The sequence below is a fragment of the Monodelphis domestica genome, chromosome 3 (assembly GCF_027887165.1).
Source record: "Monodelphis domestica isolate mMonDom1 chromosome 3, mMonDom1.pri, whole genome shotgun sequence".
NCBI lineage: Eukaryota > Metazoa > Chordata > Mammalia > Didelphimorphia > Didelphidae > Monodelphis > Monodelphis domestica.
The window spans coordinates 349,705,948-349,729,352 of NC_077229.1; the positions used below are offsets into that span (position 1 = coordinate 349,705,948).

The window sequence follows — 23,405 nt, forward strand, 5'->3', positions numbered from 1 at the left end:
GTAAGCGGAAATATTAGTTTTCACCCGGATGTGGAAGAAGGAAAGGAGGGCAAATCTAGCCCAAATCGCTCCGCCCCATGAGGGATGCACAGAGCTGATTGGACTTTCCCAACTTCTCTCTTCCTGATGTGTCTGAGCCTTTCCCAATTTCGGAAAGAATTTGGAGCGCATGCGCCTACCGCATGGCTGCCTCGCGAACCGCAGTCCTGCCCTTTACTCCCTGGTTTCCTGTTCCGGAGGTGCTGATTTGCCTGCCGCAGCCTCTGCCCCACCAGGCTCCTCCCTGTTTTCCCCCTCTAGTGGCGGTGGTCGCGTTCGCGGTGCTCGGGCTTTCCCCTCAGCCGCCCAGCTCCCCCGGGGGCTCTCTGCAGGTAAGAAGCAAGGCCTTTGGACGGAGCCTGTTTGCGAGTCTGACCCTTTGGAAACTGCCGTTTCCCGGAGGCGGGGTTGGGGAAATGCTTGGGCGGGATGGGGTCCAGGCTCGCCCCTCACCACGGTGGGGCCTTGAGCAATCCTCTGTCCTCTCCCGGCCTAAGCGATCCTGAAGATCCCTCCGGCTCGGAATCCTGCGACGTGCCTGTACCTATGTAGAGACTTGAGTTAGAAAGTAACCTGTGCTTTGCTTAAATAGCGGCGCGGGTTTGGGGGGAGGAGGGAGGAGAGAAAGAAGGGCTGGGAGGGGAGATTTGAGAGGAGTGAATTTCAGATTTCTTTTCTTTGATTCTTAGGTTGCCATGGGCAAAGAATTCATCACCCACTGGACAGCCTGCTGGTGATGAGCCTCTCTGTACGTAGCTTGGTTGATCCTTGGAAAGCAGTCAGATTTTTGTTGCTGTTGCATGCATGCATTTTACATTAATGATTTCCCCATTAGCGTTAACCTTATATAAGGGGTCTTGCTGAAGAGCTGGGCCTGCTTTCCAGAAGGCTTACTTTTCTGGCGGTTGAGGGCAGGTAATTTCCTCCATTCTCTAGCATAGTAAGTCTTTTAATTTTGTTAGATTTTGCAGACAAGAATTAGTTTATTATGCCTTTGGAAGTTTAATTTAGTGATCCCAAAAGTATAGGAGATGGAAGTGTTGGAATCAGAAAGACCTGGATTCAAATCCCTTCTTAAATACATAGTAGCTGGGCAAATCATATGACCTCACTCAGCTTCAGTTTCCTCATCAATAAAATTGGAATGATAGCTCTTAACCTTTTCAGGTGTGGTGGGAATGAAATGAAGTAACTAAATGCTATATAATTATTATATCCTTATGCACAGCATTGTCCTAAGCTTAGTATTATTATGTGTTCAGCCTCTCTTTCCTGATAGACAAGGCAGAAAGCTAAATACCAAAGAAAATTACTGTAAAGGCTTTTTCCCTCATGTAACAATTTCTCATTATTTATGATTCTATATACAGTATAGCCACATATTTAGTCTCTCTCCCGATCTTCCTTCCTATATTAACCAAACTGCCTAGTTGACATTTTAAACAGAATGCCCTCAAAATCAACATGACTCAAACTGAACTCATCCTATTAGAATATAAACTCCTCCAGAGTAGATACTGATTCTTTCTTTGTATTTGGATCCTTATTGCTTGGCACATTACACTTAGTAAATACTTGTTGACCTCTCTATTTCTGTTGATACTACTATCCTTCCAGTTAACTCAGGCTCACAGCCATGGTGTCATTTTTTTTTTTAAATCCATACGTTTGGTCTTGGAGTCAATACCATGTATTGGCTCCAAGGCAGAAGAGTGGTAAGGTCTAGGCAATGGGGGTTAAGTGACTTGTCCAGGGTCACACAGCGGGGAATTGTCTTAGGCCAGATTTGAACCTAGGATCTTCCACCTCTGGGCCTTGCTCTCAATCCACTGATCTACCCAGCTGTCCCCCATGGTGTCATTCTTGACTGACTCCTCACTCATTTATTCTGTATACCCCATCAGTTGTCAAATCCTGTGTTGTTTACCCCTATCCTCTTTCTGGGCCTTATGATGTTTTTCCAAACATCAAATGATTTTCCTAAAGTGTAGAGCTGATCATTCCTTTACTGAATAAAATTTCAGTGACCCTTTGTTACTTCAAAAATAAAATAAAAATTCTATTTGCATTATAGAATGTTTCATAACTAGTTTTATTATGTTACTCCCTTTCACATATACTATAATTTAGCCAAATTTGCCCATAATATATGAAATCCTCTCTTGCCTGGGTTTTACCTGGGTCCCAATGCCTAGAATAGACTCTCCTTATCTCTGGCTGTTACTCTATAAGAATATGTTATTTTTCAAGACTCAACTCAAGGGCCATTTAAATTATGTCTGTCCTTATCTCTGCTGCTAGTGCTTTCCTGCTAAATTTACCTTGCATTTTTTATATTAATTTTTATCTAGTCTAGGACATTGATTGGTACATAGGTGCTCACTGAATTCTTTTTAAGGAATACTAGTATATAAAATACTTCTCTTGTGCTAACTTTGTGAGATAGGAAGAATAAATATCATTAACCCCATTTTATAAATGAAGAAACTGAAGCTCTTAAGAATTTTTGCCAAAGTTACATGCGTAGCCATTGGCAGAGATATACTCAAACCATGGTCTTCTAATTATAAATCCAGTATTTTTTATACTATAAATACTGTGCCCAAAGATGAGCATGTGAAAATGGCTTATAATACTATGTTTATGGAGAAACATGTAGCACTTTGTTCATAGATAAGCAAGTAATAAAAACATACAGGGGTAAGCTCTGGACATACGTGGAAAAAAAGCATTTACTTTTGTGACCTTTGTTTTCCGTTTCCTCATCTGTAAAAATAGGGCACTGTCTTAGGTAGTCCAAAAAAAAAAGTATTTTATTTAGTGCCTCCTGTGTAGAAACGTGATGATTAATTATGGCCCTTCTTCTCATGCTTAAAATTTTAAAGCTTAAATTTTTTTCCCCAGATACTTTGAATCTTTGGGAGCAGTGGGTATTAAATCTTAGGCTTTGGGGAAACCAAGGAGTGATGGTGAGAGCTAAGTGCAGTATATGAATATGATAGACCCAAAATAGACCCAAATAGACCCAAAAATGTAGTGTCACATAAGAAATGTCACTGAAAATGTAATGAGTAATTTGAGAGAAACATTTTATTTCCAGCTTGCATAATACCAAATTGTTTGAAATAAATGTATGAATTTTCTGGGAGCTCATCTTTTTTAAACTGGCTTTTTAAAAAATTAATTTTTCATTTTTTTTTGACATTCTATTCATTGCTGACTCTCACTTTATCCTTAACTATCAACCTTCCCTTGTAAGAAAGAGGAAAAGGGCGAAAAGCACCTTAGCTAAATAAAGGATTGTATTAAGTCTTACTTAATGCAGTATTTCATATTTGTTCCTCTACCTTCACTACATAGTGTTCAGTTTTTATTTTTCTTTAGGTTTGCATTCTAGTTGTTAAATATATTGTTTTATTGTTTCTGCTTCAGACAAGTGTGTCAGTTCATACAAGTCTTCACTTAGTTCCTGAGTTCTTTGCATTTTTTGTCTCTTATTGTATAGAACACTCCATTCCATTCCATTTCATTGATATAGCACTGTTAATATGTTCTCTGAAAAGGGACACCTACTTTGTTTCCAGTTTTTTGCTACCACAAAAAATGGTGGTATCTGAATGTTTTGGTTTAAACTGGACCTTTGCTTCTGTCTTTGACTTGTTTGTAATAAATGGTTACCAGTGATATGGACATTTTAATTTTATTTTGGCATAATTCCAAATGATTCCTAGAATAATTCAACTAGTTCATAGCTTACCAAGAGCATACATATTAGTGTATGTGCCCTGCCTCATCTTCAGAATTGACTATTTCATCTATCATTTTTGCCAATTTTTTGGGTGTGAGGTGAACTCTCCAAGTTGCTTTAATTTGCATTTCTCTTGTAATTAGTGATTTGGGATCGTTTTTTCATATGATGGATAATAGGTCACAATTAGGGATTTGGTATAGTTTTTTATATGATGAATAATAGTTCACAATTGCATTTAAAATTATATCTTTTGACATTTATACATTGGAGAATGACTTTTGTCATTTATATATAGTCACAGAATTTGAGAATTGGAAGGAACCTGAGTGGCCATGTAGTCCAGTCCCTAACTCCAAAATGTTGCATGCTAAGACATATCAGAAAAGTGGTCATGTACCTTCTGCTTGAGGGTAAACCTACTGCCCTTTGAGCCAGCTCATTCTGCTTTTTTTACATTTCTAATTATTAAGAAAGCCTTTCTTGGCATTAAGCCTAGTTTTTTCTTTTGCCAGCTTCCAACCATGCTTTCTAGTTATGCCTTCTATAATCAAACAGAATTAAGTACATCCTCATCTGACAGCTCTTCTAGTATTTTAGGAGATAGGTGTCATGTTTCCCTTCAGCCTCTTATCTTCTCTATGATAAACATAAGAATTCCTTTGATAGTTCCTCATTTGATATGGAAAGAAGACTTATTAGTGTCCTTTTTAAGCTGTGACCCCTAGAATACAATACTTCAGATGAGATATCGCAAGGGTGATATTGGGATTGTCACCTTCATATTCTTGGAAGCTCAAGATTTAAGTAGACTTTTTACCTCCTTTATTATAGCTAAATTTCTAGATCTTTTGCAGAGCTTAGCACAGTGCCCGGCATGTATTAGTTGCTTAAAAATTATAGATTGACTGATTTCAATGACTTGAAATGACAACAATGTCTTAGAGGGAGTCTTGTAACAAATAAGCATATCAAGCAAAGCAATTCTCTCATTAAAAAGAATAACTTTAAAAAACTTGTATGTAACAAATAAACATAGCCAAGCAAGACAAATCCATTCAGTGGCTATATCAAAAAAATGTCTTCTTGCTCATCTTGAGTATTTTTGTCAGGAGGTAAGTGTCATGATTTTCAATAGGTCTTCTAGAGATGTGATTGGTCGGAACTTTGATCAGAATTTTTACATCTTTAAATTTGTTTTTCTTTTCCTTACATTGTCGTACTTTTATAAGTTGTTACATGGTAGTAATCAATTCCCACTTCTCAAAATTCACTGAAATAATCTCTTCATTAATACTATATTTCACCTACATACCACAATTGACCCAGCTATTCTGCAGTTGAGAATTCCAAAATTCCCATTTTTAACTTTTTTTTTCCTTTTCCTCTTTTGGGATTAGAAAATTGATTTTGCTTAGCCTGTTCCTTTCCAGATATTATTGCACTTTGTAACCTATTTTCTCACCCCTGTCAGAGTTCCTGTTGAAATCGATGCATTTCTCACAAATTGTGTTATTTGAGTATGATCAACCTATAGTTTTGGGGGACTCTCACTCCTTAGATGGAGAAATGAAGGCAGTGAGGAAAGGGTTTATGAAATGGCTTCCTCACTACCCCTTCCCAAAGTCCTTGAATTACTTGAGGGAGACAAAATGGAGATCTCCCCTCAGTCAAGTCTTGCCCCTTGGTGGCTGTGCCCTCACGGGTGGTGGGGAAGTCTTCTCTACAAGGAGAGGTATGAGGGACCTCATTCCGGATATGTGCTGCTTTAGGGTACTCACAAGCCTTTCCCTCCTATCTTCTTGAAAACTGGCAACAAGATGGAGTCTGCCAATGGGCTTACTCTCTAGATGTAAATAAACGAGTTTGAATTCACTATCTGACTGCTTATTTGATTTAATTGCTGATTGAGGTAGAGGGTAAAGGTTAGAGGAGTTGTAGGTCATCCTAAATCTCTTTCTAAATAAATCTAATTACTGAAATACAAAGTTTTCTCATAGCCAGGAGAGAGGTAAAACAGGGGAGAACACTGCTCATTGATTTGAGTCCAGTATCTCAATAGTTCATGGAATGAAAGTTTTTGAAGAAATTAGGTTTCTTGACAGGAACAAGCGATGTTTTTAACAGAAACAGTCTTTTGCTAAAAGCTCATGTTGCTTGTGCACTGCCTTTTCCTATTCTTATCCTATGTTCTGTCCCACCAAAATAATAAGTTCCTATCTTACTATCTTACTCTATCTAGGATTCTATCTACTATGCTAAGAAAGGAATATAGGAAAGGATAATACAAATTGCATTACAATGTTGCAATAGGTGAACAATTTTTGTAGCAGCAAACAGGTTTTTCTCAAATCCAAATGAGTAAATTCAATGTAACAATACAACAGTTTTCTTATTAATCATTTGTTATATTATGCTAAGCTATATATGCTTTTTCTATTTTATATGTTAACCTACTCATGTTTACAAAATAATTTTAAGTTATGCTATTATTTTATTCAGTTATCTATCTTATTTTTGTTAATATCACATCCAAAATATAACAATATAATATAGTCTTATCCTAAGCTGTCCAGCTAAAAAAACATAACTTTTCCCTAGTCCCCATCTGTTTCCCAATGCTATTATTTTAAAGTGGTTAGTTGCTATACAATTCTATAGGTTAGAATTTTTATTAGTAAGTTTTATCTACTTTTATGCATATATGATACAAGTATGTACATATTTTCAAGGTTTTTTTTTTCAGTCTTGCATAGAGATTTTAGCCCTACAAGGACATGATAGATTAAAAAACTCTATAGACTTAGGAAATATATACATTTATATATATATACATATATATATATTTTGCACATATGCAATCTTCAGACACACGTTTATTTACATGAGGTCTCCCAATATATGTCAGTTTGTGATTTTGTGTTTTGTGTCGAATAGTGTTGTGTTGAATGAATACTTATCAAGTTTCTTCAGATTTCCACTTTTCATGTTGACTGATGACTCTCTTCTTTCTTCCAAGTTATGTAGTGTTGCATGCTTTCTTTGTTAAATTCAAATAGGACTATCAGATGCTCAGTCCTCCTAACCGTCTCCATTTGTATACTCGTGCATTCCAGTTATGAAAAATAGCAAATTCTGCCTCCTTTTTCTTTCTAAACTAATGGGTACCTGTTGTCCTCCCTTCTTTGCTATCTTAAAACCCTCAGATCAGAACCATCTTTCATTTTTCTTCATCCTCTCAATACCTTTTGAAGATATTAAGATTCTGAAGAGATGCTTTTTCTTTGCTTATTACAATTTTAATACTAAATCATATAACTTCAAATTGCCTAAATAAATTTACCTTTCTAAGTTCTCTTAAGTCTTGTGTTTGCATTTCAAGTTCATATTTTTATTTCTTTTCATCGAATTCTTAAAAGTCTTTTTCCATCAAAAGTTCATGGGTTTTTTTCTTTTGTGGAATTTTGCTCAGCATTAAAAAGATAAGTTATTCTTGGGTGTAAGATAGAACATACAGTGAGTATAGTGCTGAGCCTGGAGTCAGAAACACCTGGTTTCAAATCTGGCCTCCCAACACATTTTAGCTGTTTGTCCCTTGGTAAGTCACTTAATCTCTTTTTGCCTCCATTTCCTCATCTGTAAATAAATAGTAGCACCTATTTGCTAGAGTTGTTCATGAGGATAAAATGTAATTGTAGAGTACAGTGTCTGACACATACTAGATACTACAGAAATGCTAGCTATTATTGTAATTTTTTTTTGCCTTTAAGCCAGAAGCTTTCCATGTCTTCTGTGATGTTACTTGTGGTTCCTTGGTTGAACTCTTTCTTTCTAGTTGCTTGAATAATTTTTTCTTTAACCAGGAGGCACTAGATTTTGACTAACCTTCCTAAGATTTTTCCTTTTGGATTTTTTTCCCCAGTTGATTGGTAGATTCTGTATGTCTTCATTTTAACCCCAGGTTCTCATAATCTGAGCAGTTTTAATTTATGTTTTCCTGTGATGTGATATCTAAATATTTTCCGTATTTAATCCTGATTTCCATTTCTTACAGTGATTATCTGAAATTATCTTTCCATGACCTATTTTTCAGGTCAGTTATTTTTCATATATGATGCCATGCATTTTCTTTTTTCTTGATTTTGTTCTAATATTTCTTGCTATCTCTCATATCCATTTGATCTATTTTAATTTTCAGGGCACCTTTTGCTTGGATAAGATATCACTTTCCCTTCTAAGCTACTTATGTTCCCAATTCTTTTTCTCATGAGCTTTTATTTTTTTTTTGCTTCATTTCTTCTAGGTGTTCATATAGTTTTTCTGTAAAACCTATTTTTTTTCCTTTGCTATTCTGATGTTGGTGTGTAGTTACTTCTAAGTTGGATTTTTGGGTATCTGCTGGACTTAATTGTATTTCTTTACTCCTTTTTTGAGCTGTCGTTTCTGCATTGAAGCTTTGTGCTAGAGACAGACTCCTTGTTGGTGTAAAGGTGATCTTCCCTTCTTAGTCTGGTTGTTTGGGTGATTTGGATTTCTGTGCCAACTTCCATCATCAGTTTTTGAGGTTAAAAACATTGAGAAAGCCCTATATGTCTCAGGACAAATTAGTATGGACCACAGATACCTGGACTTGGAGTATCCCAACCTGAACTGTCACATATGCACTGAACCCCCTGTAGTTTTGTTGAGGCACTCTTCCATTCTTGCCACCCTCCAGACACAGAACCCTGATTATAAATATCAGATTGGGTAGCTACTTGCTGTTTTTACTTTTCTGGTGACCTCTTTTCCTGTTGTCCAATCTATTGACTTTTTTTTTTTAACCCGTACCTTTTCCTTGGAATCAATACTGTGTATTAGTTCCAAGGCAGAAGAGTGGTAAGTGCTAGGTAGTGGGGGTTAAGTGACTTGCCCAGGGCCACACAGCTGGGAAGTGTCTGAGGCCAGATTTGAACCTAGGACCTTCCATGTCTAGGCCTGGCTCTCAATCTACTGAGCCACACAACCGCCCCCAATCTATTGACTTTTTATAGTTATGGTAGGGAAGATGTCATGCAATGTAATTTTTCATTGGATTTCTTAATTATTGTTTAGTCTGATTCCATTTTTAGGTTTTTGGCAGAAGCTGATATGAGGGAAATGATTTTCCTATTTAAATACAAGAAGTTGTTGGAAGCAAATCTCTCCCTTATGTTGCCTTTTTTTTTTATGTCATTTCTCAGTGACCTGGAGGTCAAAGACCACTGAGTAAATTCAGGTATGAATAAGCTCTCATAGAAAGGAAGTTAAAGAACCAAGGAACCAACTAGACTGGAAACTGATTCCACAGACACTGCCCCTCTGGGTAGTCCAGGCAAATTAAGAAACTGTGGTGGGTTCCTTAGATGTGATGTGTAAGAGGTAGTGGAAGGAGAAAAGAGGTTATAAGGGGAAACCCAGAAGTCTGTAAGGAGGCTTCAGGCTAGATTGGGAAGAGCTGAGGAACCCTTGTCTGAGGTCAGTTTCAATCCATCATGGTGGCCAATAGATTAGTAAGCTAAGTATCTCTCTACTTTTCCCCTACCTTTCCCTCTCTTTCCCTACCTTTCCCTCTCTTTATTACTACTACTTTGATTTAATAAAGTTATAAAGCTACCTGCTGCAGCCTCATAATTTTAATTATTACAAAGCCATCTATTTTTGTATGTTTAGTTAAAGTTTGTTATTTTCAGTTGTACATCATTTTTTTCCTTATGTTTTGCTCATTTTGATTAGCTATGGTGACTTGATGGTCTTGACTATTTCCTGAAAGTTGATTTTAGATAACTTTCACATAACTTCACAATGAGCCTTCTTTCTTAGATAGAGAGTATATGTGAGAGTGAGTGATAGTTATTTGATATTTATCACAATTGGTGTCTATCATTTATTAAAAAAAACTGAAAGGATTCATACTATAGTGGCATGAAGTTTCGGTGTATTTCACAAATCTCTGGCTTCTACCATTCTTTCTTCTTGAACCATGATTTCCTTTATATTTCTAAGAATCCTCACCGTAACCAACCTTTTCATTGAAATCACCAAGAAAGATAGTACATGTTGATTAGATCTAGAAGGGCCTATCAAGTTCTTTATGTAATATATCTCTAGCCTCAACAAACTGAAGTTGGCATATAAGCTATTTTCATGGTAGTCTTTTGGCATATACTTTAGTACATGTAGTACTGTATGTTATTATATTAGTATATTATACTGTAGTACATGATGACTTAACTGTAAATTCTTCTTCCTCCTCCTACTCTTCTTTCTCATCCTCCATCATTTATAGCATGACTATCAAGATTAGTATAATTCAGTTCCTCATCCATTTGTTCCTTGGATCTGGCATTGAAAATTTTGAGTCAAATTTCCAAGTTTAGCAATAGTCTAAAAGTTATGTAACTTAACAGCCCATATTTTCTTTCCTGTACCTTTGCTCCTGGAGAAGTAGAAGGGGACTATAAGGAATTGAAGGCCTTTTTAAATTTTTCTCTATTTTATGGGCTATTGTGGCCAACAAAAATCATTGCAAAGTGATCAGCTTACCCATGATATGTCTTTTTGGAGTAAGTTAGAATGATCTTATGAAACAGACTCAAGTTTAAAAATTAACATTTTGTTGTCCTTAGCTTTTTTTTAAACAATATTTTATTTGATCATTTCCAAACATTATTCATTAGAGACAAAGATCATTTTCTTTTCCTAGCTTTTTTTTCCCCAAGCTTCTGCCAATGTTGATTGGATACTTTTTTTTTTTTAACCCTTACCTTCCGTCTTGGAGTCAATACTGTGTATTGGCTCCAAGGCAGAAGAGTGGTAAGGGCTAGGCAATGGGGGTCAAGTGACTTGCCCAGGGTCACACAGCTGATAAGTGTCCGAGGCCAGATTTGAACCCAGGACCTCCTGTCTCTAGGCTTGGCTCTCAATCCACTGAGCTACCCAGCCGCCCCCGTTTGGATACTTTTTATATGATGTCATACCATGACTTCTATCTTTTGGGAATTCCTTTTAAAAAATTAAAGTTTGGTGGTAGCTTCTCAGAACATTTGCATTGATCTCTTCAGACAAATCCCATTTCCCCCTCATTGGAAATATTTCTCCTCTTGTTTTTAGAATTTCTTTCTTGATTATTTCCCATTTTTCTGGATTAATTTCCCTCCTAGCATTTTGCTTAATGGCATACTGCCTATTTTTCCTCTGAATCTTTTGAGGTACACTCTCTGCAAACTTAGGATGCTTCTTCTCTGTCACAAAAGAAATGTCCTATCTCCCTCCCAGGGTTTCTAATTTTCACCCTAGCCACCAGTTCTACCCTAGTAGTAAGAAACAGATGCAGAACAGAATTTCCCTTTTTTGATTCCTCCACCATTTCAAGGGTGAAGTTATAATGAAGGCAAGTCAGCAAATGATTAGCTGCTCTCTTTTTTCAGATTCTGAATAAGTCTCCTGGGACTATATATTATGCTTCTGTGCCAGGCTTGTGATTTATCATACTAACTTGTAATTTGTTCTCTCTTTCTATTTAGATTGTCTGTAGTGTATCCAATGACAAGATCAATTCCCTTTATTTCTTTCACCTTGACCTAAATAATCTTGATTATGCTTCCCTCTCCCTGTCCCAGGTACCCAGGTATCCTCCCATGAATATAAAATTTTCTTAAGCTACACCCCCTCACCCTCCATTTTACCTGTTCTATCTCTTCTGCCACTGCCACTCAGATGCACTCGCACCTGGACTATTGCAATAGTTGACTGGTTATTCTTCATGCCACAAGTTTCTCTCCAATTCCAGTCCATTTCCCACTAAATTGCTGAGATGATCTTCCTAAAGCACAAATTTGTCACTTTCACATCCTTCTTCCTACCATATAATTTTTGATCCTTGCCATTGGCCTATTTCCTTTTCCTTGCACAAAACACTTTCTCAATTCCTTATGTTTTCACTGGCCATCTCCAGTACTTGCAACTCTTACTTTCCTCATCTCTGCAATTCCACTTTCTATAAGAAACCTTTCCATATCTCCCTTAATTCTAGTGCCTTTCTTTGTTGGTTATCTCCAACTTATCCTATAAGGAGCCTGTTTTTTAATGTTTTTTTGTGTTGTTTCTCCCATTAAACTGAGAGCTCCTTGAACCCAGATTACCCCTTTTGCTTTTCTTTGTTTCCCCAGCCCCTAGCACGGTTCATGGCATAAAGCTGCTTAATAAGTATTTATGGGCTGCCTTTAACTGAAAGGTATACTTATCCAAAGCAGTAGTCTAGTTATGGATTTAATCCCCTCCCCTCTGCAGTAACCTTGGAGTCAAATTTTATTTCTTTCAGATCAACAATAAACATTTATTCAATACTTACTGAACCTAATGCCAGGTGGCATTAAGCAGTAAGAATACAGAGAGACAAAAAAACAGTCCTTTCCCTCAAGGAGCTTGCATTCTGTTGTGGGAAAGCAATAGGCACATACATACAAATTGAATATCAGGTAGAGGGAGGCATTAGCAACTGAGGGAACTTGAGTGTAGGGGGCAGTGCTTGAACTGGGCTTTGAAGGAAGCTAGGAATTCTAGCAAGGACAGACTAGGGAGTACATAGAAGGACAGTTTATGTAAAGGTGCAGAGTGGGAAATAGGATGTTGTAAATAAGAGACTGCAAGGAAATCAATTTGGTTGTCCTAGAGTTTCCATGGTAAAGAGCTTCTCAAATTGAGGAGTCTGTATTTGATCCTAGTAACAATGGAAAGTTCTTGAATTTTCTTCAATTGGGAAGTGACTTGTTAGACTTATTATTTTTTTTAAATGTAATAACCCTTACCTTCCATCTTGGAGTCAATACTGTATATTGCCTCCAAAGCAGAAGAGTGGTAAGGGCTAAGTAATGAGGATTAAGTGTCTTGCCCAGGGTCACACAGCTAAGAAGTGTCAGATTTGAACCTAGGACCTCCCATCTCTAGGCCTGACTCTCAATCCACTGAGCCACCCAGCTGCCCCCAGACTTACGCTTTTTAGAAATACTGGATTGGCTGCTATGGAGTTTGAGTTATAGAGTAGGGCAGCAAAGAGCCTAATTAGGAAGCTATTTGAATTGGCTGGGTTAGAGGTGATGAAATTTGAGGAGTAGTAGTTGGCAGTAGGGAGAATAGGATAGATGAGAAATGTAATTGTGGTAAAAAGAGTTGCCAAGTGATTGATTGTGTGAGTTGAGGGAGAGAATGATGCAAGTTGTGAGTAACTAGAAGAATGATCCCAACTTTCACAGAAATAGGGATTGTAGGAAGGGAGTGGGTCTTTTGGACATGAGTTTGATTTTGCTTTATGGGATGGATGTCTAGTTTGAAATGTCTAATTGGAAGTTGCTAATGCTGGAGGATGCTCAGGAGAGGAAAATAATGAAGTCTACACAAATGGAATTCATTTGTATACTGATGGAACTTGAATATATGAGAGTTGAGTTAATTCTTTTCTGCATGTATCTTTGATATATAACCCTTATCACTATTTTCCTTATTCTAGCTTTACTGTTTTTTCTTGTGCAAAAGCTTTTTAATATCATATAATCAAATTATTACAGCTTTTATGCTCTTGTCTATCTCTTGTTTAAGAATTTTTCTCCTTGTCACAATTACAAAAGATACTTATATTCATTTTTATCCAATTAAAAAATGTTAAAAACCCTTATTTTTAAGTTAAGTATATAACTTCACTGTTTGATATATGTCCTTATTTTACACAGGAGGAAGACTAGAGCACAGGAAGGTGAAGTGATTTTTCTGAGAGCCTTGCAGCAAGTTAGAGGTAAAGATAGTATAAGAAATTTAGGGGTCCTTATTTCTCCATCTAACCATGCTACTCATCTACTGAGCCTACTAGTCACAGAAGCATGTACCTAAGCCTTTCATTTTCTTTTTTTTTTAGACTATATATTTAATGAATCAGTATTAGTTCGATTTTGAATTTTAATTCATTTCAATTTAGCAAATACTTCACTGGGCTGCTATGTATTCTGGAGACTGTCAGAGAAGCACAAAAGATTTATGCCCTTAAGGAATCTTATCCTTTTGTGGGGGAAAAGATATATTTATATGAAGTAGTTAAGTAACAAAATGAGGCAGATAACATGGTAAATGTTATATGGAAAGTCAGAATATATAGTATTTCATGACTTAGATAGAACTAGTCAGAACTGTATAGAGTATATAGAGAACAAAGCTACAAATTACAGAGAAATGAACTATAGGGCCAGAATCATGACCCAAGATCTTCTAATTCCAAGTTAAGGATTCTTTCCACTGTAGAAAAACCAGAATACTGCTCATTCCCCAACCTTACCCTGAAGGAAATAAATAACAGCATAGTAGATGTTTTAAAAAATCGGTGGAGCAAATTTTCCTAAAGCATGAGACAGTGTGGTCTAATCCTCTGAGAACTTTTGGGTAGGAACATCTTTGTCCAATGCAAATCAGCTGCTGTTTTACAGTCTATAATCTTGGACTCTCCTAGACCATTGAGAGAGATTACCTTTGCTCAAGGACACATAGCCAGGGGCTTAAACTAGGTCTTCATGACTCCAAGGCAGGCTTTTTACCTGCCATATACTATGCTGCTCCTCACTCTACTTATATTCTCTCTAAAATGTGATACCCAGAAGAGAACATAGTATTTCAGATGTGTTTGACCATGACATCATTTCTGATTAGGCATTAAATCCATTGGTGTAGTCTAAGATTGAAATAGTCTAGTTCTTCCTAACTCTATAGCTAGCTTTATATCTATAATTCAGTTGTGTTTCTCAAGTATTAAGGAATGTATTATCAGTTACTAGATAATTTGATTATATGCTAATATTAATTCCTTTCAAACTGTTCAGTTTTTTCTCATCTTAAAAATAATGAAATTTAGCTTTTGAACTTCTGCCTAATTTGCTGTCTTTGAAAGTTTAGTTTCATAATCATTTTCTTGATTGATTTATATATTACCTCCTTTTCCCAATTAAATCCCTTCACTTCTCTATTCAATGAGCTATCTCTTATAATCCAGAATTAGAAAGGATAAAAGAGACTTTTTTTAGCAAAATTAACCAATATATACATTGAATAAAGCAACATATTTAATGTACAACACTAATTATACTTCATTACAAAGAAGGGAAGGAAATTTATTTTCTTGTTTCTTCCTTAGGGGGAAACTTTATTAATTGTAACTACACAGATTTTGGGTTTATTTCTTTTATCCTTTTCATTTACATTTGTGTGTCATTATTATATAATTTTTCTGTTTTATTTTATTTTACTTTGCATCAGTTCATATGTCTCCAATAATTCCCTGAATTCTTCATAATCCTTGTTTCTTATACTAATATTGCATTATTACATTCTTGTTCAACCATTCTCCAGTTGATGAACTTATCCTTTGTTACTAGTCCTTTAGTATCAGAAAAAGTGCTGGAATATATGTGTGAATGTATGCATAGATAAATGTGTGCAGACATGTGTGCATATATAAATATGTATGTGTATCTATATATATGCATACATACACATATATTTACCCACAGTAGGACCTTCCTTTCTTTCTGTCTTTAACCTCCTTGGGCTATAGGTACTTGTGCTTTTGATCTCATTTCTTCTCAAAGAGCTTGTTCATTTTCTTTTCTCACATATTCATTCTTAGCTTTAGGCTCTTTTTGCTGCCTGTAATCATCTGTCTCCTCCCATCTTTAAATCTTTACTTGATTTTGCCAGACCCCTAGAAAAAGCTATCTACTTTTGTATTCACCCTCATTTCTCATTTATTTCTCAGTCCTTTTTTATATGGCTTCTGTCTGATCCTAGACTGATATGGCTTTCTTTCTGAGAATAATAAGTTTTTAATGGCAACATCAGATTTTCTTAGTTATTTTGTAAAATTTTTGATAGTACGGAACAACCCTGTTTTCCTAGATATTCTTAGCCTTTTTTTTTTTAAACCCTTACCTTCCATCTTGACTCCAAGGCAGAAGAGTGGTAAGGGCTAGGCAATGGGGGTCAAGTGACTTGCCCAGGGTCACACAGCTGGTAAGTGTCTGAGGCCAGATTTGAACCTAGAACTTCCCATCTCTAGGCCTGACTCTCAATCCACTGAGCCACCCAGCTGCCCTCATATTCTTAGCCTTTTTGACCTAGTTATCTCCTGATTTTCCTTCCTGTCTGACCACCTCTGAATTCCTTTGATAGATAATGCCTGTCTTGTCTTGAAATTAAATTCAGTAAACATTTAAGTGCCAGATACTGTGTTTAGTCTGAGACATACAAATGAGAAAGACAGCTCCTTCCTTCTAGGAATTTACAGCCTCAGGGAGGAAGATGATAATCAAAAAGAAGCCGGATAGGTGAAGGGATGGGGTGCAGGGTGGGCACCAAGGTGATATCTTGTTCCATGGAGTGTTGAACCCCAGTAGAGCTGTAGATGTAAAGTTCAGTGAGCTGAAACTCCAATTTCCACCCTCTGATAGGGAAAAGATTAGGAGGAGATTACTACCTCACCCTCTAGCTCTGCAGTCACTGTAGACTGAGGTAGGTGGGAAGGTGTTAAGCATGGTGATGAGATTAGAAGTGATCAGCTTAATTTGGAATGAGCATTTTGTTCCCTGAAGTTGAAACCAACCAAAGTTGCTTCTGATTTTAAAGTTCTGTGGTTCATGTGGTCATTCTGTGACATATTTTTGGGGAATAAGACATGGCATCAGAACTACATTCCCATTTATTTATATACTGATACTCTTGCAACCATGTATAACTTCTAGGAGCTGGAAGTTCTTTTCTTCTTGGAGTGGTGCTCAAGAAGATCTTTTAAGTATAGTGAATGTGCATGTACTTTGTCATTGGCTCCCACATCAGACACTGCCACCAAATTGATGTAGGGATATCATTGGGTCACTCATGGGAGGAAGTCCCAACATCTTTATCTTCTAGACTCGTGGTGGCAAACTTATGGCACACAGAACTCTCTGTGGTCATGTTCATCATTCCACACCAAAGTTTTGTTACTAGAGAGGCAGAGGGACTCCTGTTGAGCTGCTCCCTTCCCCCTCTTCACCTGAGGACATGTTTTACTTCATTTGTCCCTCTGCCCACCAACCCAATAGGAGTGCTTCATAAATAGCCTGTTGGACACTTCTTCCTGGATGCTGCTGCACTGGCACTTCAGACTCAGCCTTAATCTCTTATTTTCTAACTCTTTTCCTCCTACCTATCCCATCCTTCCTTTAAACTTCCTATTCATCTTAAAGGCACCACCATTCTTATTACCCAGATTTGAAACTTCAGCTTCACCTTAGAGTTTTCCCTCTTCCCAATATCAGTCTTTTAATATTTTAATTAATTTTAATTAATTAATCAATTAATATTTCTTATCATATATATATGATATATATATCTCACTTGGACAATTACAGTAGTTTTCTACTACTTAATTAATAAGCCATCTTGAAAAATCATTTTATTGATTCCTTTTTTACATCAGAGTCATTTTATTCTTTCCCCCTTCAGATTAAACCTTTTTGTTCCTCACCCCCATTAAAAACATTCCATCTGATTCTCAAAATACTCAGAGGGATGGGTGATACCATTAATTTGGGAGTTCTTTCTAGTAATACTGTCAGCTCATCCTTCCCCCCCCCCCCATCTTACTGTTGGCACAATGCCATCTTTTACTTCTATTCTTAGGTGTTCCTTATTGGTTATATGTGGCAGGCCACCCCTACCATGTGCCTTTCCATTGTCTTATGTGTAAAAAGGAAGGGAGTTTGGGAATGTGTAGGGATGAATTATGTTGGGCCAGTATCAGAAGATTATCTGTGATTTGGAAAGACCAACAAAATCCAGCCAGGCAAAGCCTGGACTGAGACTACACACACAGATCACTTAATGAAATGGGAGAGTAGGTTTAATAAAAAAGAATAGGGTAGAAAGGTATGGGTATAGGTATAACCTAAAGCTAATTTTCTAACTAATACCCTAGGATCTAATGCCTCTTCACAGAGATTTCTTCAGAGTGATTTTCCTACACTAATCGTCTCCTTACTGTCTAAAATCCCAGTCCCTGTTCTTGGCTAAGCTACAATTAAATCCCCCTTAGCTGGTTTTAAGCAAAGGGTCTGTGTAAGCCTAATTAGGCCCAGGGAAGGTCCTAGATGCACAATCACTGCAGATGTTTGGTCAGGACCACCAGTTTCTGCTTCTATGAAATACAGCAAGGAGGATAGAAACAAAGATAGGATCAGCCACTAAGGATAAGGAGCTACACTCCCTCCAGATATCTTCAGAGAGAGAGAGAGAGAGAGAGAGAGAGAGAGAGAGAGAGAGAGAGAGAGAGAGAGAGAGAGAGAAAGAGAAAGAGCTAACAGCCTCAATACCAGTCCAACCTTTCCTTCAAAGTTCCAGAATCTTCCTGCTGGTCTCATGCTACTTCTCTCTCCAGAGTTGCACACTTTACTCCTTAACTTTCCCTTATAACATATGTCATACTGATTTTTAGTTTTTCATAATTGATGATTTTGCAACCATATGGCCAAGTAGAAACACCAAGAAAAGCAGGATTTAAATTATGGTTCTTTCTTTTCATGTTAAACTTAAAGAGTCAGTAAAGAAGTTAGTGAAAAGGTTAGTAAAAGATCACTACATCTTCCTAAAAGCATTCTAACCCTTTTTAACTTGTCCTAGCTTATTGCTAGTTAATAAACATTTATTAAACCTCTGAAAAGTGACAGGTACAGTACTTAGCATAGAAGATAAAAAGAAAGGAAAAAGAAAGTCCCTGGCCTTAAGATGCCCATGATCTAAAGGGGAGAGAACAACCCAAACAAATATGTACAAATAAGTTATTTACAGGATAAATAAATAAATTAGAGTTTGGGGAAGGATTCCTGTAGAAGACAGGGTTTTAATTGCTTCTTGAAAGAAGCCTGGAAAACCAGGGGACAAGAGATGAAGAAGTATAGGTGACAGTCACTGAAAATGCCCAAAGCTAAGAGATATAGTGTCTTGCATATGGAATAACAAAAGAGAACTGTGTCACTGAATCAAAATGTGTAAGAAGACTGAACAGTTCAAGGAGGAGGTATTTTATGAAAGACTTTGAATTTGTTAGCCACTGTCCTGATGGTAAATAGTCTTCTGTATTACATTGCATTGATTAGGCATTAAAAAAATTTTTGTCAAGTGTGATGTAATGAGGGTAAATAGGTGGCACAGTGGATAAGAGTGCCAGGCCTAGAGTCAGGAAGACTCATTTCCTGAGTTCAAATCTGGCCTTAGACACTCAGTAACTGTGTGATCCTGGGCAAGTCACTTAACCCTCTTTGCCTCAATTTCTTCATCTGTAAAAGGAGCTAGAAAAGAAAATAGTAAACCATTCTAGTATCTTTGCCAAGAAAACTTCAAAAGAATTCACAGAGATTCAGACATGACTGAAATGAATGAACAAGTGATAATATGATATAATTGTGCTAAATTTAATTTTACTCTATCAGCAAGATATTGTGAGATTAAAATTAATATCCAGTAACTCTAAGTATTTTATTTTATAAAGTTTATTAATAATCACTTGAAATAGAATAAATAAAAAGAACAAAAGCAAAAAACACCTGAGTAAAATTTTCCTGCCTCTCAAAACATATCCTCCCTACATTAGCACATAATGTGATAAAGAGCATGGGAAGCTGGGAAAGAGAGTTGGGGGGTTCAGATTCTAATTACACAATATACTGATTCAAATAGTAAGTAATAAGAAAAGGCACATTGAATGCTTAGTCAAGGATTTTGTATTTGATCCTATAGATAATGGGGAGCCACTGTGGTTTATTGAGTGTAAAAGTGATATGATTGGATCTGTGCTTTAGGAAAACCACTTACTTACACAGCTGAAAAGAAGTTAAACTGGAGTGAGAAAGATTTGAGACCAACCAGCAGGCTATTGCAGTCTTCTGGGCATGATGTGATGAGGGCCTGCACAATGGTGGTGACAATATCAGAAATGAAAAGAGGATGCATTTGAGAGATATTGCAAAGGTGAATGTTGGCTTCCTATCAGGACACTCTGGAAGGCTTAGGAGTGGAGACCAAGGCTCCCAAGGTCTTTGCGTGGAAGAGGTGGTGGAGCCTTGGAGCTTGTAAGTGGATGTCTGAAGGTCACTGTGGAAGTGTTGGGTCTTTTTTCTCTCTAATCTTCCCTGGCTCCACACATTACTTTTGGTGCTCTAGGTTGGGTAGATTCCTTCCTTCCTTTTGTTGACATAGGATTCAGATGACCAGGTGTGTAGAGAAAGCTCTAGGCTTACCTTAAAACAATATATATTTTAAGCTTAATAATATACAATATTTTCAATTTACACAGAGTAGTTAGGATATTCTATTAAAGTTGTGAAAACTGAAAAAGTAAGTAAAGACTAGACATGGGAGATTAAAGATAGTGAAGAGTCCAAGATGACATTTGATTTATGAACCTGAGGGAGTAGGCAAATGGTATCTTTGACAACAAAAGGCAAGTTTATAAGGGGGAAAAGCTTTTGAGTTTACTTTTGGATATATTGAGTTAAAGATGTCTTAAAGACACTTAGAGATGTGAGACTGGAGATAAACAGAGAAGATAGGGATAAAAAAACTGGATATGAAACCCTTCAGCATCAAGATGATAATTAAATACATGGGAGTTAAAGTGTCAATACTGTATGTACCAAGTCTCTGTCTGTCTCTCCTCTCCTCTCCTCTCTCCCTGTCCCCTTATTCAATAAAGAATTCTCCTAGCCATAATTTTAGAATGACCTGGTATTAGTCAATTTTAAAAAATTTAAAGCATTTATTTATGAAGCACTTTATGTGCCACACTCAGTAATATACATTGGGTATACAGGTACAAAGAATGAAACCATCTTTGCTTGCAAGGAACTTGTATTACAGTTTGTATGCATATACAAAGTGTGTATGTGTATATACATATATACACATATATTTTGTTTTTATATGTATACTGTGTGTATATATATACCCAGAGCGTAAATATAAATTTATGTGTGTATGTGTATATATGTGTATATATGTATGTATATTAAGTTAAATATAAGATAGTTTTGAGAGGAAAGAAGTATAATAGCTGTTGAGGGAACTGAAAAAGACTTCATGTAGAAAAGGTAGTACTTGAGCTGAAATTAGAAGGAAGAAAAGAACACAGTGAGGTAGAGAGATACAATTGATTTAGCTCTTTTTAAATTTGAGTAATTAGATCTGTCAGAGGTTTTTGTTATGAAGATTTTTTCCCCAATTTGTTGCTTCCCTTCTAATTTTGGTTGCATTGGTTTTGTTTGTACAAAACCTTTTTAATTTACTGTAATAAAAATTATTTATTTTACATTTTGTAATTTTTTCTAACTCTTGCTTGGTCTTAAAATCTTTCTTTTCCCAGTGATATGGTAAGCATACTAGTACTGTGTTCACCTAATTTACTTATAGTTTTCTTTATATTCAAGTCATTCACCCATTCTGAGTTTATCTTGGTGTAGAGTGTGAGATATTGATCCAAAACCCAATCTCTTTCATACTGTCTTCCCTTTTTTCCAGCAGTTTTTATCAAATAGTGGATTTTTGTCCCAAAAGCTGTGGTCTTTGAGTTTTATCATAGACTGTCTTGCTGAGGTCACTTACCCCAAGTCTATTCCATTGATCCTCCTTTCTTTCTCTTAGCCAGTACCATATTGTGTTGATGAGCTTTGCTTTATAGTATAGTTTGAGATCTGGTACTGCTAGGCCCCCTTCCACAGTGAGGTAGAGATAAGGAAAAGGAGTTCATTCCATGGATGAGGACAGCCAGTTCAAAGACATGGGATAGATGGAGTGTCATAAATGAGGAGTAGAGAGAAAACCATTTTGACTGGATCATAGAATAAAGGAGGGAAGATAATGTCCAGTGAATTTGGAAAGATAGGTTAGGCCACGTTTTGTAGGGCTTTAAGGATAGAACAGTTAAGGTTACTTGTTGTCCTGGTGGCAGTAAAACACCATTGGAGTTAGTTGAATGTGATTTTTGTATTTGTATAGTATTTCCATTTTGAGCTTATTATAGTATATAGTGAAAGATGTATGTCTACAATTTTTGCTATATAGCCTTCCAATTTTTCAAAGATATTCTTGGGTTTGTTAGACTTTTTAGTCTTTCAGGTGAATGCTTATTTTGTCTAGTGCTAAGAATTATTCTCTTGGTAATCTGATTAGCAAAATTGTATTGCTATCTTTATTGATACAGTCCAACAATGAGCAATGATTTGTCTTCACTGTTTCTCTCAAGCGTTTTATAATTGTATTTATTTGAAATCTGCCTGTGTTAGTGTATAGATATTTGATACATTTTTTGGTTATTTTGAAAAGAATTTCTCCTATTATATCTTCTTAGTTATTTGTATGACTTAAAAATGCCGATGAGTTCTGTGTGTTTATTTTGTATTTTACCTGTTTATTATCTCAGTTTCTTCCCTGATTTGTCTTAAGGCTTTCCAAGTACATCTCCATATCATCTGCAAATATGGGCAATTTGGTTTGATATTTAAACCCTTAATTTTATCTCCTTATAATACTTCCATGGCTTCCATTTCTGAAAATGTCATAAAATAATGAGGAGTGGGGTCTAATTTCATCTTTTACAAAACTACTAAATCTTTGTTTGCCTTTGAGATGACTTTGATTTGTTGAATATTTTGCAAAACTTTCTTTAGACTGGCTTTATTCTTCACTGCCTCTCTGCTTTATAAAGCAACATCACTTCTCTATTCAGAAATCTTAAGTGATTTTCATATTGTCTACAGCATAATATATAAATGTTTAAGCTTGGCATTTAAATCCCTTTAAATTGGGTCTAGCTTGCCTTTTTTTCTAGACTCATTTCACATTACTTTGTGTCCATGTTTCAGACAAATCTTCCTCCTTCTATTCCCTGAATTAGACATTCCTTCCCTCGTGTCTGCCACTTTTCAAAAACTGTCTGGTGCCTGGTGTTGGTTCTTCTTACCTTTGCTTGTTAGATTTCTTAGCTTCTTTCAAGCCTCAATTTAGGTGTCACCTCTTGCAGGAAGTTCTTTCTGATTTCCCCCTAGTTGTTAGTTCTCTTTCTTGCCTCAAAGTTTCTTATACTTCTAGTGTAAATTTTGTCTCTATCATTAAAAAAATTCTTTTATCTTTGTATCTTCAGTGTCTCCCACACCATTACCTGCAATGTAGTTGATATTCCCAAAATGTTTGTGGAATGAACAAATTCATTTTTGTTTTAGTTTTTTGCTATTAAAACCATTATCAATTCTGTTGGTCTACCTGGAGGAGGCCCGTTTTTTTCACTCCTTGGATCAAGATCCTGTTTCTAATAACTGAATAAATCTATGGAGATCTTGCTCTATCAATGGACTATTGCCATAATCACTTGAGGCTCCCTAGAAATGAATGAGGCAAAGTGGGAGCAGGGTGGGGAACTACCTGATAAGAAATCTGTCAGTCGTTCCAAAGCTGTGAGAAAGCATAAAGGGGTGGCTGGTTACCCTTCTACAATTCTCCAATTAAAGTTACTCTCAAATGGCATTAAGATTTTTCT

The 23,405-nt window shown here is 36.4% G+C and overlaps 1 protein-coding gene across 9 annotated transcripts in view; it reads left to right on the top strand.

The window, feature by feature from the left end:
* Positions 1-156: 156 nt before the first annotated feature.
* Positions 157-23,405, top strand: part of DROSHA (drosha ribonuclease III) — a 123,746-nt gene continuing 100,497 nt past the window's right edge. For 3 of the 9 annotated variants that reach the window (XR_008917777.1, XM_016431430.2, XM_056824254.1), the window contains exons 1-3: positions 179-371; positions 729-787; positions 13,534-13,595. The gene's annotated coding sequence lies outside the window, so the exon portion shown is untranslated. Of the gene's footprint in view, positions 372-728; positions 788-13,533; positions 13,596-23,405 lie in introns of all 9 variants that reach the window. The other 6 variants (XM_016431431.2, XM_056824257.1, XM_056824259.1 and 3 more) reach the window with 3 other exon arrangements.